We start from the raw sequence: 17,229 nt of genomic DNA, 5'->3' as shown, positions 1-17,229 counted from the left end.
TCTATTTGATTATTTGGAAAATATCTGAGCATTAAAAGTCTTTATTCCAGATATCTTTTGTCAAATAAATAGTCTCTAAGATGTGAACGTGATGGAAGCACTCTTGAAATAGAGATGTTGCAATGATAAACTAAAACCACTTGAGGGCAGTAAAAGCACATTTCTTGCCTGTTTGTTGCAGATGATTTAATTATAACTTTAAAATTGAACACTTTACCAAAATGCCCTTTTTTGTATTTCTCCCTTAGTCTAGAGCTATCTCCCACCTCTGTAGTTCAGATTCCTAGAGCATTTCTCTCATGTAGGTGAAACAACAACAAAAAGTATTTTAAATGCACACATTTTTTTTTTTTGCTGTGGCTTGTAACTGATGTAATTCTGAGACATTGCTCAATTAAGTCACTAGTTCAATTTCTTCACCTCGAATAATCCGTTATGTTCATGTAAGTATATCCCAAAGTCCATCTATATATGTGGGCACCCGTGTGTGTGTGTGTGTGTGTGTGTGTGTGTGTGTGTGTTTACTCAGAAAAGTTTGAGTAAATAAATTAAAAAACACTTGAAACCATTACAGTGAACCAGCAGAATTCTTTGGGGGCACATTCATAAAGTACCTTTATTCTTTCCCAGCACTGTCCTGTAAACCCACTATGTCACATGTCGGCCTCTTTTTCATGACCACCTTGCGTAAATCTTGGGCAAGTCTCAGATGTTAAAAAAAAAAAAAGTTGTCAAGTTACTTTTGTTTCCTTCTCAAAATATCTTATTTCAGTAATGAAAATGTCCACCTTATAAAATACTTAAAATTCTAAACTTCATGTAAAGCTAAGCTTCCCCCTTCGTCATTTTGTCTGCTTCTGCAGTGTGGAGAAGTGGTGACAAACATTCAGGCTGATTTCTCTGCCTAGTTTCTACTCACCTTCCTGCTTACTAGGCTGCCTCTTACTCCTGGAGGATCGGAAGAGGAAGAGGAAAGAGAGGTAAAGGAGACGTCTTTCATTGAAATCTCTGTAATCCCCACTGATTTTCTCTGGCTGTGGCAGAAGTCTAATTTCTCTTGAGTCAACGTTCGGGAACTTTTGTGAGCTGTGTGATTTCACTGCTGTGTCCAGGGCCAGTTTCACTGGCGTGAGCCCTGTGTGGACGCTCAGGACCACGAGCTTAGAGGGGCCTCAGGCTTTTGGTCTAATGCTCTGTCATCGCCATCTTGAAATTTTTAATACATTTTGAAGAAGAGAACCCCGCGTTTTCCTTTATCACTGGGTCCCACAAGTTACAAAGCAGGTCCTGACTGAGCCCCTCCAACTTCAGCTCTGTTGCAGGGCAGTGCCTCTCCTTCAGCTGTCAATTTATAATCTCCCCCTCGGCTTCTTTCTGGTCAGATTACATCTCTGGCAGAAACCCCCTTGGGCAGTATTCTGTGAATTGAGACCACAAGCCAATACCCCTACTTAGGTTCTTTTGCTCCAAAAAAGCAAGACCTCTGGGGAGTACAGCTATTGGAAAGCTCTATGGTAGCAGTGCCACAAGTCCTCTGGGGAGCCAACCTCTCCCCAGAGATTGTTTTTCTCAGGCAGGAGTCAGATGATTCTATTCTGTTCCTAAACCATGACGGTCCCATTGAAGCTCTCTCCATGTGCTCCTTGAAGCCCCTCCTCCTCTAGATACTGTCAACAAATCAATCCCTCCTCTAGCTCCCTGACTTCTTCACCTCAATTCTTTTATACCCTCAAGATGGGTGAGGAATTGAGGGTCAAAACTTCAGTTTTTGGCCCCTGCTATGCAGGGTCTGTGTAAGGGGTTCAGCCTCACTCTGAAAACTGCAAGTTCTTGCCCCACGCTATTTTGTTCTCAGCCTTTAGGAAACTCAGCAGAAACAGAGAAAGAGTCCCAGTACAGCCCTCAGCCACATCATTTAAAACAACAAAATTTTACTTAAACGTAGGGATTTTGAAATTAAAGTATTTGAGAAACATTTTAAGTAGCCCCAATTCTATAAAGATGTTAATAACTTCATCAATAGGAGAGAGAAATTCCATTCAACAAATATTTTGAGCATCTCCTTTGTGTAGCAACCAGTCTTAAGTTCTACTGATATGCAAATTAATAAGACAGCCCCACAGTCTTGGGGAGCTCGCAGTCAGACAATTTTCTGAGGTAAGACGGGTGATTAAAATAAAGTTCTGTCATGGGTTTTGTGTTAGTTTCCTGAGCTTGCGGGTGAGAGCGGGGGTTGTGGAGCTTCTTTCCTGAAGCTTCCTGATTGACAGATTGCTTTTAAGAACCTCTTTAATAGAACTACCCCTCATATCTGAGTCTCTGGCTCCACCATATACACAGGATCGAATCCCAACCTATGTACTTTTAGACAAGGGGTTCCATTTTACCCGTAAACTATGTTATGCCCATTCAGAACTAAAATCCATAGCAAAGCTTTGCACAGGGCATCTTGAATTTTTTTCTGTCTCATTGTTATGAGGAATCAATATTAGAGCCAACAGACAAAAACCTTTTTTAGCTCCTCCTTCAGTGTGTGAGAAACAGTCTGCGAAGAGAAATGCATGGGCATTAGACTCTGATTTGTCCATCAATGGATACAGAGGGAAGCCAACAGCAGCATTCTTTGTGACACTGGATGTTTTAACTTGGAATTTTGTCCCCCCCTTTTATTTTCCCCCATCGGAGTGTTCCTAGTATGATTAATAAAATCTTATTAAATCTTTTAGGTTATGGATCCCTTTGGCAATGAAAGGGACATTTAGACCTCCACCAAGGAAAAAAATTCTCAGGTTAATTGAGTAAAAAAATACCCCACTTGGTTGGAAAGGAAACAGGGGATGGGGTGGATTTCAGCTTGGAATTTCCTGGACATAGCAATTATAAAGTGATTCACAACTTGGAAAAGTTTGTCCAGATATTGTCTTTGTGGTACTAAAGAAAGAAAGACAATGCATACTGATTATAGAGTTTGACGGCTGGATCATTTTCTAGATAGGCTGACTTACTGGTGATATTTTTCTTGGGGGCAGGGAGTCACATTTTGTGTAAACATCCTTTGCCATAATGGAGCCAAATCATGCCTTCTTATCAGCTCTTGCATGTTTCTTCCCTAGAGCACTGAAGTCATCATGTATTACTCTCAGCACGAAGGAGCAGTATTTCTGAAGCAATATCAGTTGCCTCCATAGCCCATGCACTAGGCGTTAGTACGTCATATCCTATACCACTCATTAATGCTAATTTCTCCCATTCTCAGAATATGGTTCTCACACTTTTAGGAAAGAGGCCAGGAATGCTCATTTCTCACTCCACTCTCACCTGCACTTGCAAATCTTCCCAAAGGATGCATTTTTCAGTCCTTCCTTTCTACCTAGAGAGATACTAGATTTAAAGTTGTATAATCCTCGGCTGCTATTGGTAAAACCTCTGATGGAAGCCCCAGATTATCAGTCATGTCTCTGCCCACCCCAACTTTGAGAGGACCAGCCAACTTATACCCCAGCGGAGGGTGTCAGTGCTCTGAGGGTAAAAACTGTCTTACAGAGCATTTGCCTTCTCTGGCTGAACCCTGACCAGTAACAAATGATTAAGCATACTCTTGTGGCTAGCTAACTTTATAGTATTATCCCATTCACTTCAGGACAAGTAAGGACATAATTGGGAAGTGAGGGCTGCTGTTACCAGTCTACTCTTGAAAGGACCCTCCAAATATATGCCTTAAATTTAACCATGTAGCCTACTTCAGTGCTAAAAAGTCTAGTTTATGAATGAGGGATTGAGCTTTTAGCCATAGACTAGCAAATGCCAGCATTTTCTTTCTCCACATATTTAATTTTTAAAAATATAATACCACTCATAAGACTTATGAGCCAGCACCCATGCATGATGTGTAATGCTTACTGAAATTCGTAGAACTCAAACGGAGATGTTCTGATTAAGAGAGAGGTTCTTGGGAGTGACAGCAGCATCATGGTGATGGGAGACGCTCTCTGTCCCTCCTCTTCAATCTACCACCAGTAAAACATCTGTAACTCAACAAAAAGTTCCTCTGCCCAACACACCAGGACGTTGGAGAGTTCCATACATCTGTATATCGAAAGGTGGGTGAACTGAACACACAGAAGAGGCAGAACCAGGGGAACAGCAGAGGTGGTGCCCGAAATCCTGGTCTCCCTGCTACAGCAGCTAAGCCTGAAGCCCAAGAGAACCCAGTAGCAACAAGAGAAGGAGTGCACGTGACTCCAGCCTCCTGGTTGCAGGAGGACACACTACCACAGGGAATTAGCAGCAGCAGCAGCAGTGGGACCTGTGACCCCATCCCTCCAGCTATGGTGGCACCTGCAACTCTGGCTCCCCCACCTACAGTGGTGGCATACATGACCCAACAACCCCAAATGTGGCAAAGGCACCCATGACCCCAGCTCCCTGCATACCTTCCCCCTTCCCCTATCATGGTGGTGCTCTCAGCCCAGGCAATCCTGAACACAGTGGAGGTGCCTGCCATCCTGGTGTCCGCAGCAGCAACACCAGTGACAGCAGTGACACTGACAGCATCGAGGCATCAGCAACCCTGGAGGCACAAGCAGTGACAATGAGGGCACCAGGTGACACCTCAGACAGAATTGTTGGAGAAGGGAAGGTTCCCATTCTCAAATAACAGCCAGAGGCAGCGCAGGTAAGAGAACCAAAAACTTGTGCTATAGTGCCACCTAGTGAAAAACAAAAGAAAGGCCCCTAATTACCAATCTATTGGATTGTTTGAATCAAATAAAAAAAGTTTTACCTAGAGAAGAAAGGTAGTCACTACTTAAAATGCACCAGCATCAGAACAACTTATCAGACACCATGAAGAACCACAGTAGCACTGTGCCACTGAAAGAAAATGAAAATTCTTCAGAAACCAAACTTAAAGGCATGGAATATTACGATCTGAGAAAAATTCAACATAGTTGTCATGAAGCTCAATAAGCTACAAGAAAACTCAGGAAGGTAATCCAATGAGTTCATGAATAAAATTAACAAACAGAAGGAATGCTTTACTAAAGAGACTGAAACTAATAAAGAACCAAAGAGAGAGACCTTCAAGATGGTGGAGGAGTAAGACGTGGAGATCACCTTCCTCCCCACAAATACATCAGAAATACATCTACATGTGGAACAACTCCTACAGAACACCTACTGAACGCTGGAAGAAGACCTCAGACTTCCAAAACGCAAGAAACTCCCCACGTACCTGGGTAAGGCAAAAGAAAAAAGAAAAAGCAGACAAAAGAATAGGGACGGGACCTGCACCAGTGGGAGGGAGCTGTGAAGGAGGAAAGGTTTCCACACACTAGGAAGCCCCTATCGCAGGCAGAGACTGGGGGTGGCGGAGGGGGGAAGCTTCGGAGCCACGGAGGAGAGCGCAGCCACAGGGGTGCAGAGGGCAAAGCGGAGAGATTCCCGCACAGAGGAGCGGTGCCAACCAGCACTCACCAGCCCGACAGGCTTGTCTGCTCACCCGCCAGGGCGGGCGGGGGCTGGGAGCTGAGGCTCGGGCTTCGGAGGTCGGATCCCAGGGAGAGGACTGGGGTTGGCAGCGTGAACACAGCCTGAAGGGGCTAGTGCGCCACGGCTAGCCGGGAGGGAATCCGGGAAAAAGTCGAACGGCCTAAGAGGCAAGAGACCATTGTTTCGGGGTGCACGAGGAGAGGGGATTCAGAGCACCGCCTAAACGAGCTCCAGAGACGGGCACGAGCCGCGGCTATCAGCGCAGACCCCAGAGATGGGCATGAGACGCTAAGGCTGCTGCTGTCGCCACCAAGAAGCCTGTGTGCAGGCACAAGTTACTATCCACACTTCCCCTCCCGGTAGCCTGTGCAGCCCACCACTGCAAGGGTCCCGTGATCCAGGGACAACTTCCCCCGAGAGAACACACGGCGCGCCTCAGGCTGGTGCAACGTCATGCCCGCCTCTGCCGCCGCAGACTCGCCCCGCATTCAGCACCCCTCCCTCCCGCAGGCCTGAGTGAGCCAGAGCCGCTGAAGCAGCCATTGCTTTAACCCCGTCCTGTCTGAGCAAAGAACAGATGCCAGAGGGCAGCTTACATGCAGAGGTGGGGTCAAATCCAAAGCTGAACCCCAGGAGCTGTGCAAACGAAGAGGAGAAAGGGAAATTTCTCCCAGCAGCCTCAGGAGCAGCAGATTAAATCTCCACAATCAACTTGATGTACCCTGCATCTGTGGAATACCTGAATAGACAACAAATCATCCCAAAATTGAGGCAGTGGATTTTGTGTGACTTTGTATAGCTTTGCTTTTACCATTTGTCCTAGGAGGTTCTTTCAGGTTTTTTTTCTGTTTTTTTTTTTTAATATAGTTTTTAGCGCTTGTTATGATTGGTGGATTTGTTTTTTGGCTTCGTTGCTCTCTTTTTTCTTTCTTCCTTTTTTTTAATTACTTTTTAATTTTTTTAATTTTTAATACTGTTCTTTTATTTTAATAACTTTATTTTTCTTTCCCTCCCTCCCTCCCTCCCCTCTTCCTTCCTTCCTCTCTCTCTCTCTCTTTCTTTCTTTCTTTCTTTCTCCCTTTTCTTCTGAGCCGTGTGGCTAACAGAGTCTTGGTGCTCCGGCCGGATGTCAGGCCTGTGCCTCTGAGTTGGGAGAGCCAAGTTCAGGACATCGGTCCACTAGAGACCTCTCAGCTCCACGTAATATCAAACAGCGAAAGCTCTCCCAGAGATCTCCATCTCAACGCTAAGACCCAGCTCCACTCAATGACCAGCAAGCTACAGTGCTGGACACCTTATGCCAAACAACTAGCAAGACAGGAACACAACCCCACCCATTAGCAGAGAGGCTGCCTAAAATCATAATAAGGTCACAGACACCCCAAAACACACCACCGGATGCGGTCCTGCCAAACAGAAAGACAAGGTCCAGGCCCACCTACCAAAACACAGGCACCAATCCCCACCACCAGGAAGCCTACAGAACCCACTGGACCAATCTTACCCACTGGAGGCAGACACCAAAAACAACAGGAACTACGAACCTGCAGCCTGTGAACAGGAGACCCCAAACACAGTATGTTAAGCAAAATAAGACAGAGAAACACACAGCAGATGAACGAGCAAGGTAAAAACCCACCAGATTAAACAACTGAAGAGGAAATAGGCAGTCTACCTGAAAAAGAATTCAGAGTAATGATAGTAAAGATGATCCAAAATCTTGGAAATAGAATGGAGAAAATATAAGAAACGTTTAACAAGAACCTAGAAGAATTAAAGAGCAAAAAAACAAAGATGAACAACTCAATAAATGAAATTAAAAGTTCTCTAGAAGGAATCAATAGCAGAATAACTGAGGCAGAAGAACAGAAAACTGACCTGGAAAATAAAATAGTGGAAATAACTACCGTAGAGCAGAATAAAGCAAAAAGAATGACAAGAATTGAGGACAGTCTCAGAGACCTCTGGGACAACATTAACATGCACCAATATTCCAATTATAGGGGTCCCAGAAGAAGAAGAGAAAAAGAAGGGGACTGAGAAAATATTTGAAGAGATTATAGTTAAAAACTTCCCTAATATGGGAAAGGAAATAGTCAATCAAGTCCAGGAAGCAGACAGTCTCATACAGGATAAATCCAAGGAGAAACACTCCAAGACACATATTAATCAAACTACCAAAAATTAAATACAAAGAAAAAATATTAAAAGCAGCATGAGAAAAACAACAGATAACATACAAGGGAAGCCCCATAAGGTTAACAGCTGGTCTTTCAGCAGAAACTCTGCAAGCCAGAAGGGAGTGGCAGGACATATTTAAAGTGATGAAGGAGAAAAACCTACAACCAAGATTACTCTACCCAGCAAGGATCTCATTCAGATTCGATGGGGAAATTAAAACCTTTACAGACAAGCAAAAGCTAAGAGAATTCAGCACCACCAAACCAGCTTTACAACAAATGCTAAAGGAACTTCCCTAGGAAGGAAACACAAGAAAAGGAAAAGACCTACAATAACAAACCCAAAACAATTGAGAAAGTGGTAATAGGAACATACATATCGATAACTACCTTAAATGTAAATGGATAAGAAGCTCCAACCAAAAGACGCAGCATGGCTGAATGGATACAAAAACAAGACCCATATATATGCTGTCTACAAGAGACCCACTTCAGATCTAGGGACACATACAGACTGAAAGTGAGGGGATGGAAAAAGATATTCCATGCAAATGGAAATCAAAAGAAAGCTGGAGTAGCAATTCTCATATCAGACAAAATAGACTTTAAAATAAAGACTATTACAAGAGACAAAGAAGGACATGACATACTGACCAAGGGTTCAATCCAAGAAGAAGATATAACAATTGTAAATATTTATGCACCCAACATAGGAGCCCCTCAATATATAAGGCAAATACTAACAGCAATAAAAGGGGAAATCGACAGTAACACAATCATAGTAGTGGACTTTAACACCCCACTTTCACCAATGGACAGATCATCCAAATTGAAAATAAATATGGAAACACAAGCTTTAAATGATACATTAAACAAGATGGACTTAATTGATATTTATAGGACATTCCATCCAAAAACAACAGAATACACTTTCTTCTCAAGTGCTCATGGAACATTCTCCAGGATAAATCATATCCTGGGTCACAAATCAAGCCTTGGTAAATTTAAGAATATTGAAATCATAGCAAGTACCTTTTCTGACCACAACACTATGAGACTACATAACAATTACAGGAAAAAATCTGTAAAAAATACCAACACATGGAGGCTAAAGAATACAGTCCTAAATAATGAAGAGATCAGTGAGGAAATTAAAGAGGAAATCGAAAAATACCTAGAAACAAATGACAATGAAAACACGACTACCCAAAACCTATGGGATGCAGCAAAAGAAGTTCTAAGAGGGAAGTTTATAGCAATACAATCCTACCTCAAGAAACAAGAAACATCTCAAATAAACAACCTAACCTTACACCTAAAACAATCAGAGAAAGAAGAACAAAATAAACTGAAAGTTAGCAGAAGGAAAGAAATCATAAAGATCAGATCAGAAATAAATGAAAAAGAAATGAAGGAAATGATAGCAAAGATCAATAAAACTAAAAGCTGGTTCTTTGAAAGGTAAGCAAAATTGATAAATCATTAGCCAGAGTCATCAAGAAAAAAAGGGAAAAGACTCAAATCAATAAAATTACAAATGAAAAAGGAGAAGTAACAAGTGACACTGCAGAAATACAAAGGATCATGAGACATTAATAGAAGCAACTATATGCCAATAAAATGGACAACCTGGAAGAAATGGACAAATTCTTAGAAAAGCACCACCTTCCAAGACTGAACCAGGAAGAAATACAAAATATAAACAGACCAATCACAAGCACTGAAATTGAAACTGTGATTAAAACTCTTCCAACAAACAAAAGCCCAGGACCAGATGGCTTCACAAGCGAATTCTATCAAACATTTACAGAAGAGCTAACACCTATCCTTCTCAAACTCTTCCAAAATATTGCAGAGGGAGGAACACTCCCCAACTCACTCTACGAGGTCACCATCACCCTGATACCAAAACCAGACAAAGATGTCACAAAGAAAGAAAACTACAGGCCAATATCACTGATGAACATAGATGCAAAAATCCTCAACCAAATACTAGCAAACAGAATCCAACAGCACATTAAAAGGATCATACACCATGATCAAGTGGGGTTTATCCCAGGAATGCAAGGATTCTTCAATATAGGCAAATCAATCAATGTGACACACCATATTAACAAATTGAAGGAGAAAAACCATATGATCATCTCAATAGATGCAGAAAAAGCGTTTCACAAAATTCAACACCCATCTATGATAAAAACTCTCCAGAAAGTAGGCATAGAGGGAACTTACCTCAACATAATAAAGGCTACATATGACAATCCCACAGCCAACATTGTTCTCAATGGTGAAAAACTGAAACCATTTCCTCTAAGATCAGGAACAAGACAAGGTGTTCCACTCTTGCCACTATTATTCAACATAGTTTTGGAAATTTTAACCCCATCAATCAGAGAAGAAAATGAAATAAAAGGAATCCAAGCCGGAAAAGAAGATGTAAACCTGTCACTGTTTGCAGATGACATGATACTATACATAGAGAACCCTAAAGATGCTACCAGAAAACTCCTAGAGCTAATCAATGCATTTGGTAAAGTAGCAGGATACAAAATTAACACACAGAAATCTCCTGCATTCCTATACACTGATGATGAAAAATCTGAAAGTGAAATTAAGGAAACACTCCCATTTACCATTGCAACAAAAAGAATAAAATACCTAGGAATAAACTTACCTAGGGAGACAAAAGACCTGTATGCAGAAAACTATGAGACACTATTGAAAGAAATTAATGATGATACAAACAGATGGAGAGATATACCATGTTCTTGGATTGGAAGAATCAACATTGTGAAAATGACTCTACTACCCAAAGCTATCTACGGATTCAGTGCAATCCCTATCAAACTACTACTGGCATTTTTCACAGAACTAGAACAAAAAATTTCACAATTTGTATGGAAACACAAAAGACCCCGAATAGCCAAAGCAATCTTGAGAAAGAAAAACAGAGCTGGAGGAATCAGGCTCCCTGACTTCAGACTCTACTACAAAGCTACAGTAATCCATACAGTATGGCACTGGCACAAAAACAGAAGTATAGATCAATGGAACAAGATAGAAAGCCCAGAGATAAACCCACACACATATGGTTACCTTATTTTTGATAAAGGAGGCAAGAATATACAATGGAGAAAAGACAGCCTCTTCAATAAGTGGTGCTGGGAAAACTGGACAGCTACATGTAAAAGAATGAAATTAGAGCCCTCCCTAACACCATACACATAAATAAACCCAAAATGGATTAAAGACCTAAATGTAAGGCCAGACACTATAAAACTCTTAGAGGAAAACACAGGCAGAACACTCTATGACATAAATCACAGCAAGATCCTTTTTAAGGCACCTCCTAGAGAAATAGAAATAAAAACAAAAATAAACAAATGGGACCTAATGAAACTTAAAAGCTTTTGCACAGCAAAGGAAACCATAAACAAGACCAAAAGACAACCCTCAGAATGGGAGAAAATACTTGCAAATGAAGCAACTGACAAAGGATTAACCTTCAATATTTACAAGCAGCTCATGCAGCTCAATATCAAAAAAACAAACAACCCAATCCAAAAATGGGCAGAAGACCTAAACAGACATTTCTCCAAAGAAAATATACAGATTGCCAACAAACACATGAAAGGATGCTCAACATCACGAATCATTAGAGAAATGCAAATCAAAACTACAATGAGGTATCACCTCACACCAGTCAGAATGGCCATCATCAAAAAATCTGCAAACAACAAATGCTGGAGACGGTGTGGAGAAAAGGAAACCAACCCTCTTGCACTGATGGTGGGAATGTAAACTGATACAGCCACTATGGAGAACAGTATGGAGGCTCCTTAAAGAATTAATAATAGAACTACCATACGACCCAGCGATTCCACTACTGGGCATATACCCTGAGAAAACCATAATTCAAAAAAATTCGTGTACCACAATGTTCATTGCAGCTCTATTTACAATAGCCAGGACATGGAAGCAACCTGAGTGTCCATCGACAGAGGAATGGATAAAGAAGATGTGACACATATATACAATGGAATATTACTCAGCCATAAAAGGAAACGAAATTCAGTTATTCGTAGTGAGGTGGATGGACATAGAGTCTTTCATACAGAGTGAAGTAAGTCAGAAAGAGAAAAACAAATACCATATTTCCATACACATATATGGAATCTAAAAAGAAAAAAAAGTTGTGAAGAACCTACAGGCAGGACAAGAATAAAGATGCACACGTAGAGAATGGATTTGAGGACGTGGGGAGGAGGAAGGGTAAGCTAGGACCAAGTGAGAGAGTGGCATGGACATATATACACTACCAAATATAAAATAGATAGCTAGTGGGAAGCAGCCACATAGCACAGGGAGATCAGCTCAATGCTTTGTGATCACCCAGAGGGGTGGGATAGGGAGGGTGGGAGGGAGACGCAAGAGGGAGGAGATATGGGGATATATGTATATGTATAGCTGATTTACTTTGTTATAAAGCAGAAACTAACACACCATTGTAAAACTATTATACTCCAATAAAGATGTTTAAAAAAAAAAAAGTGAAAGTAGGCAATCCCCTCTGTAAATTAAAAATGCTAACTGCAAAAAAAAGGAGAAAAAAAAGCAAATATAAATTCTGGAGTGGAAGAACTAAAAAAAGTGAGATGAAGAATGCATTAGAAAACACTGAAAATAGAGCAGACCATATGGAAGAGAGAATTATCAAGCTCAAAGATAAAAATCTAGAAATAATTCAGGTAGAAGAGGAGAGAGAACTAAGAACTAAAAATAAATTAAGAAATCCTACAAGAACAATCTGACTTCACTGGAAAAGGCAACATAGGGATAATAGTTATCCCAGGAGGAGAAGAGATGAAGGAGGGGACAGAAAGTTTATTTAAAGAAATAATAGCTGAGATCTTCCAAAACTTGGAGAAGAAACTGGATATACAAGTCATGATGCTGAGAGCACACCTAACTACCTCAATGCAAAAACACATTCTCCAAGATACATTATATTAAACTATTAAAATTCAATGACAAAATATTTTTAAGGCAACCAGGGGAAAAAAGACAGTAACCCACAAAGGAACCCCCATTAGTCTATCAACAAAATTTTTAGCAGAAACTCTATAGGCCAGGAGAGAGTGGAATGACATATTCAAAATATCAAAAGGTAAAAAATATCAACCAAGAGTACTCTATCCAGCAAAGTTATGCTTCAGATATGAAGGAGAAATAAAGGCTTTCCCAGACAAAAGCTGAGGGAGTTCATCACCACTAGACCTGTCTAACAAGAAATGTAGAAAGGAACTCTTCTTCCAGAAAAAAAAAGGGCAAAGTACAGAAAACTTTGAGTAAGGTGATAAATAGACAGAATCAAAAAATTGCTACTCTGTATCAGAATAGGTTGTTAAACATTTAATTATAGCATAAAGGTTAAAGAGAAAACAGCAGTAAAAATTAACATTAGCTACTTCTATTTGGCAGCAAACTCACAATGTAAAAAGAGGTTATTTGAGACAATAAAAACATAAAAGGGGAATAGGAAAAGGATGGAAGCCATGTAGGCAAATGAAGATAAGACACTATCAGGAGAAAAAGGACTATTTTACCTATGAGACATTTTTTTTTATGTGAGCAATTATTTGATTTATAAAAAGATGCAACAAATTTTAAAATGACACAAAATATAATTTTCAAAACAACATTAAAAAGTGAGTGTATTTAACCATACTCAGCTCATTACAGAGCATATGGGTGAGTGGAATAATAATGCATGCTATAGCATGTTTAATGAACTGGCAAAAGATAAAGTTGGTCGAAGGAAGGCAGAGGAAATTTGTCTTTTAAGAATTAGAACCGAGGGGCGCCATAATCATCTGGCAACCGCTCAGTGTTGTACCTATGGTTAGAAATGTACATGATGGGAACTCCAGGGATCTTCCGGATTCTTTGTTTAAGGTCCCAGTCAACTGTGGCCACAATGTAACACTTGTGCTGAGTTACTCTTTGTACTAAGCAGTCAACTGCATAGGTTCCTTTGTGTGTGCATGGTAATCGTTCAAACCTTGGATCCTTGGCAATCCTTAGAGCCACTCGATACTTCTGCCCCGATTTCTCAGTTTCAGCCATTACGCAGTCAGTTATAGAAGGGATACACTTGGCATACAGACAGTCCATCACTGACTGCACTAAGTCCAGTTTGGCTTTAATGGAAAGGTTGATAAAGTTGGTATCGACCAGGTTGTGGTAAGGTGGGCCCAGCTGTGTGTTATATTGGAAGAATAAGCAGGAAGGGTGTTGGGGGACTTCTCTTTCCTTGAGTGCACTGGGATCTTTCTTTTCTTTCTTTTTCGGTTTTAATCTATCCTTTTCTTTAAGCCTCTGATCTCTGAGACTAAGCATTCGCTTCATGGTCACATACTTCCGTGTTTTCTTTTGCTTCCCCATGTTCACGCCGCACTGTTGTTTCTCTACCTATGACACATTGTATACAAACCTCACGGTGACCACGAAACATAAATCTAGGGCAGAGACACAAAATATAAAAAAAGAGGAAACTGAGAGAAACATCATAGAAACTGCCAGACTAAAATGGCAGACATAAACACAAGGAAAAAGAAACAATGGAGATATAAAAGAACCAGGAAAAAAAAGACAAAATAGCAGTACTAAGTCCTCATTTATCAGTAATCCCCCTAAATGTAAATGGGTTGAATTCACCAGTCAAAAGAAATAGAGTGGATGGATGGATTAAAAACAAGACCCAACTATATGCTATATGCAGGCGACTCATCCAGCTCTAAAGACAAACTGAAGTTCCAAGCAAAGGGAGGGAAGATGATACTCCAAACAAATAGCCAAAAGAAAGTGGGTATAGCCACACACATCCAACAAAATAAACTTCAATCAACAAAGGTAACAAGAGACAAAGATGGACATTATAGAGTGATAAAGAGGACAATTCATCAAGAAGACATAACCGTTATTAATATATATGCAGCTAATATAACAGCACCAAAATATTTAAAGCAATTATTAACAGACCCAAAGGGAGAAACTGACAGCAACACAACTACAGTTAGAACTTTTAACACCCCACTTATATCAATGGAGATTCCTCAAAAAATTAAGACTAGAACTAGTAAATGATCCAGCTATTTCATTTCTGGATATTTATCCAAACAATACAAAAACACTAATTGGAAAGATATATGCACCCCTATGTTCACTGCAACATTATTTACAATACTCAAGATATGGATACAATCTAAGTGCCCATAAATGGATGAATGGATAAAGATGTGGCATATATATATACAATGGAATACTACTACTCAGCCATAAAAAGATGAAATCTTGCTATTTGCAACAACATGGATGGACCCTGAGGGCATTAATATGCTAGCAAAATAAGTCAACTACCGTATGATTTCCCTCATACGTGGAATGTAAAGAAAGAAAACAAAATAAATGAACAAACCAAACAGAAAATACATAGATACAGAGAACAGATTAGTGGTTACCAGAGGGGGAGGGGGTGGGGGAGGGTGAAATGGGTAAAGGGAGTCAACCAGATGGTAATGAGTGGAAACCAAACTTATAGTGATGGACATGCTGCAGTGTATATAGAAGTCAAAATATAATGTTGTATACAACAAACATATAATGTTATAAACCAATGTTACCTTAATAAAACGAAACAGTGGTTCTCAACCCTTGCAAAATATTAAATTCACCCGGGGAGATTTTAAAAGGAAAAACAGATTACCTGAATCAGAATTTCTGAATTTTAAATAATCTCCCCAGGTGGTTCTCATAATCAGACATGGTTCGGAATCACTGGTCTAGGGTTTAGAATACCTGCTCCAGGTTTCCCTGGAGGTGGTAGTGTCAGCCCTTTCTCTCCCACAGCTGCCACCAGCATTAGCTTACAGATGGGAGGGAGCTTGGTGCTAACCAAATGTTCACAAATCACATCAGTGAGAGACGCAGGATCCAGGTGGAATCTTTGATTGACAGTCTTAAACACCAGCTGAACTTCCAAAGCATTGTCACTTCTCTACATCAACTGGGAGGAGGGCAGTATATAAGGACAAGATTTCCCCTGATGAGAAACTATGTCTGCTATATAATTAACAGAGTCATGGTCACATCAGAACTAATACTTCTTAGGAAACATTTTCTATTCAGCTTCCTTGAGATAGTATAAAACTCTAAGGATTCAGATTTTTCCTCCCCAAGTCTTTCCAAATACAATTATACTATCTAAATATTCCAACACCTTCAAATACCATCCCACACCAGTCACTGGTAGGTAAATGATATCTGGAGAAATCTTGATGCACTGTTACAGACTGTAAAAAATTTCCTCTGGACAAATGAATCCTAAATTTTTCTCATCTCCTTCACCCTCATAAACAATAGCCATTCTTTAAATCTAACAGTGAGAACCAGTCTCCACCAGAAATCCTAGGGTGTATTAACATCAAGGTATATTGGTCAGATTTTGTCCATTGGTTTAGTATATGACCATCAATATCTATTTTTAACCTTTCTAGATTTCTGAAGACTCATTTGGATTCCAAAACTCAGTTCTGTAATGGTTACAAGTTCTTTAACATGGTCTGATGGCTTTTTAACCATTTTCCTTAAATGGTAATGTGTCTTATAATAATTATGTTCTATTTTGTACCCCTTTGCAACAACCCAATCTCACGCTTAGAGAATATTGCATTCCTATCAGGTAGCTTTCCTATTCTCTCCTTCTATTGCATGCATTCTAAGGAGTCACTGAAGTCAAAATTGTCTGAACTCAGGTTTCAGGCTCCTCTCATTTAGAAACACTAGCTGGGACATGTTGGAAATAACTTCTTTGGGTCTTCTGACATCTGTCAGTCTCAAAAATCATGTGGGTAGCTATGGCCATATTCTGTTATTAGAACATATTATCACAATAATAATCACTTTTTAATATTAAAAAGTTTAGACCAATCTAAGTTAAAATTTCACTGAAAATTCTAATTCAAAGCCTTTCCTGCCTTATGACTGTACTCTCTTCCCTCTTGTGCTTCAGATTCCTCTAAAATCAGATTGTGGAGATATGGGATTAAAAGAAAGAAGCAATAATCTTTCACGTAACTCATTCTGCTTCAGTCCCTTGTCTTTGATATACTGCATGGCCACAAGTACAAATTCTTTAGAGGACCTATAGGGAGAGTGTCCTCGCCGTAGAGTTGTCTGGTGTGGGTCATGTGCTTTCTAGATGACTTCTTCCAATGACTTCACAGATCCAACTTGCTCCTGGGTTCTTCTTACCTAGATGATAGCCTCTGGATTGGGGACTGGTAAAATGGCTCAAACCTAATGTCCCTTGACTGATGGCAAACTTGCATGTCCTTGCCAGGCTAATAAAGGCTACACTGCTGTTGCTTCTTTCAATATCTTTGCCAATATGGACTAATTTAGCAAGCTTTTCATCTATTCAATCTTTTGGGTTAAGAAACAGCTTAGGTCATTACACTCACATATGCATTTGAACTTCCAGGGACACATGTCTGGTCTC

The 17,229-nt window shown here is 40.2% G+C and overlaps 1 pseudogene; it reads right to left on the bottom strand.

The window, feature by feature from the left end:
* Positions 1-13,517: 13,517 nt before the first annotated feature.
* LOC137766782 (rRNA-processing protein FCF1 homolog pseudogene) lies at positions 13,518-14,132 on the bottom strand (annotated as a pseudogene).
* Positions 14,133-17,229: the final 3,097 nt, after the last annotated feature.

Source organism: Eschrichtius robustus, chromosome 6 (assembly GCF_028021215.1).
Source record: "Eschrichtius robustus isolate mEscRob2 chromosome 6, mEscRob2.pri, whole genome shotgun sequence".
In the NCBI taxonomy this organism is placed as follows: Eukaryota; Metazoa; Chordata; class Mammalia; order Artiodactyla; family Eschrichtiidae; genus Eschrichtius; species Eschrichtius robustus.
Note: the sequence above shows the minus strand (reverse complement) of the source record. Positions and strands in the feature narration are given on the sequence as shown.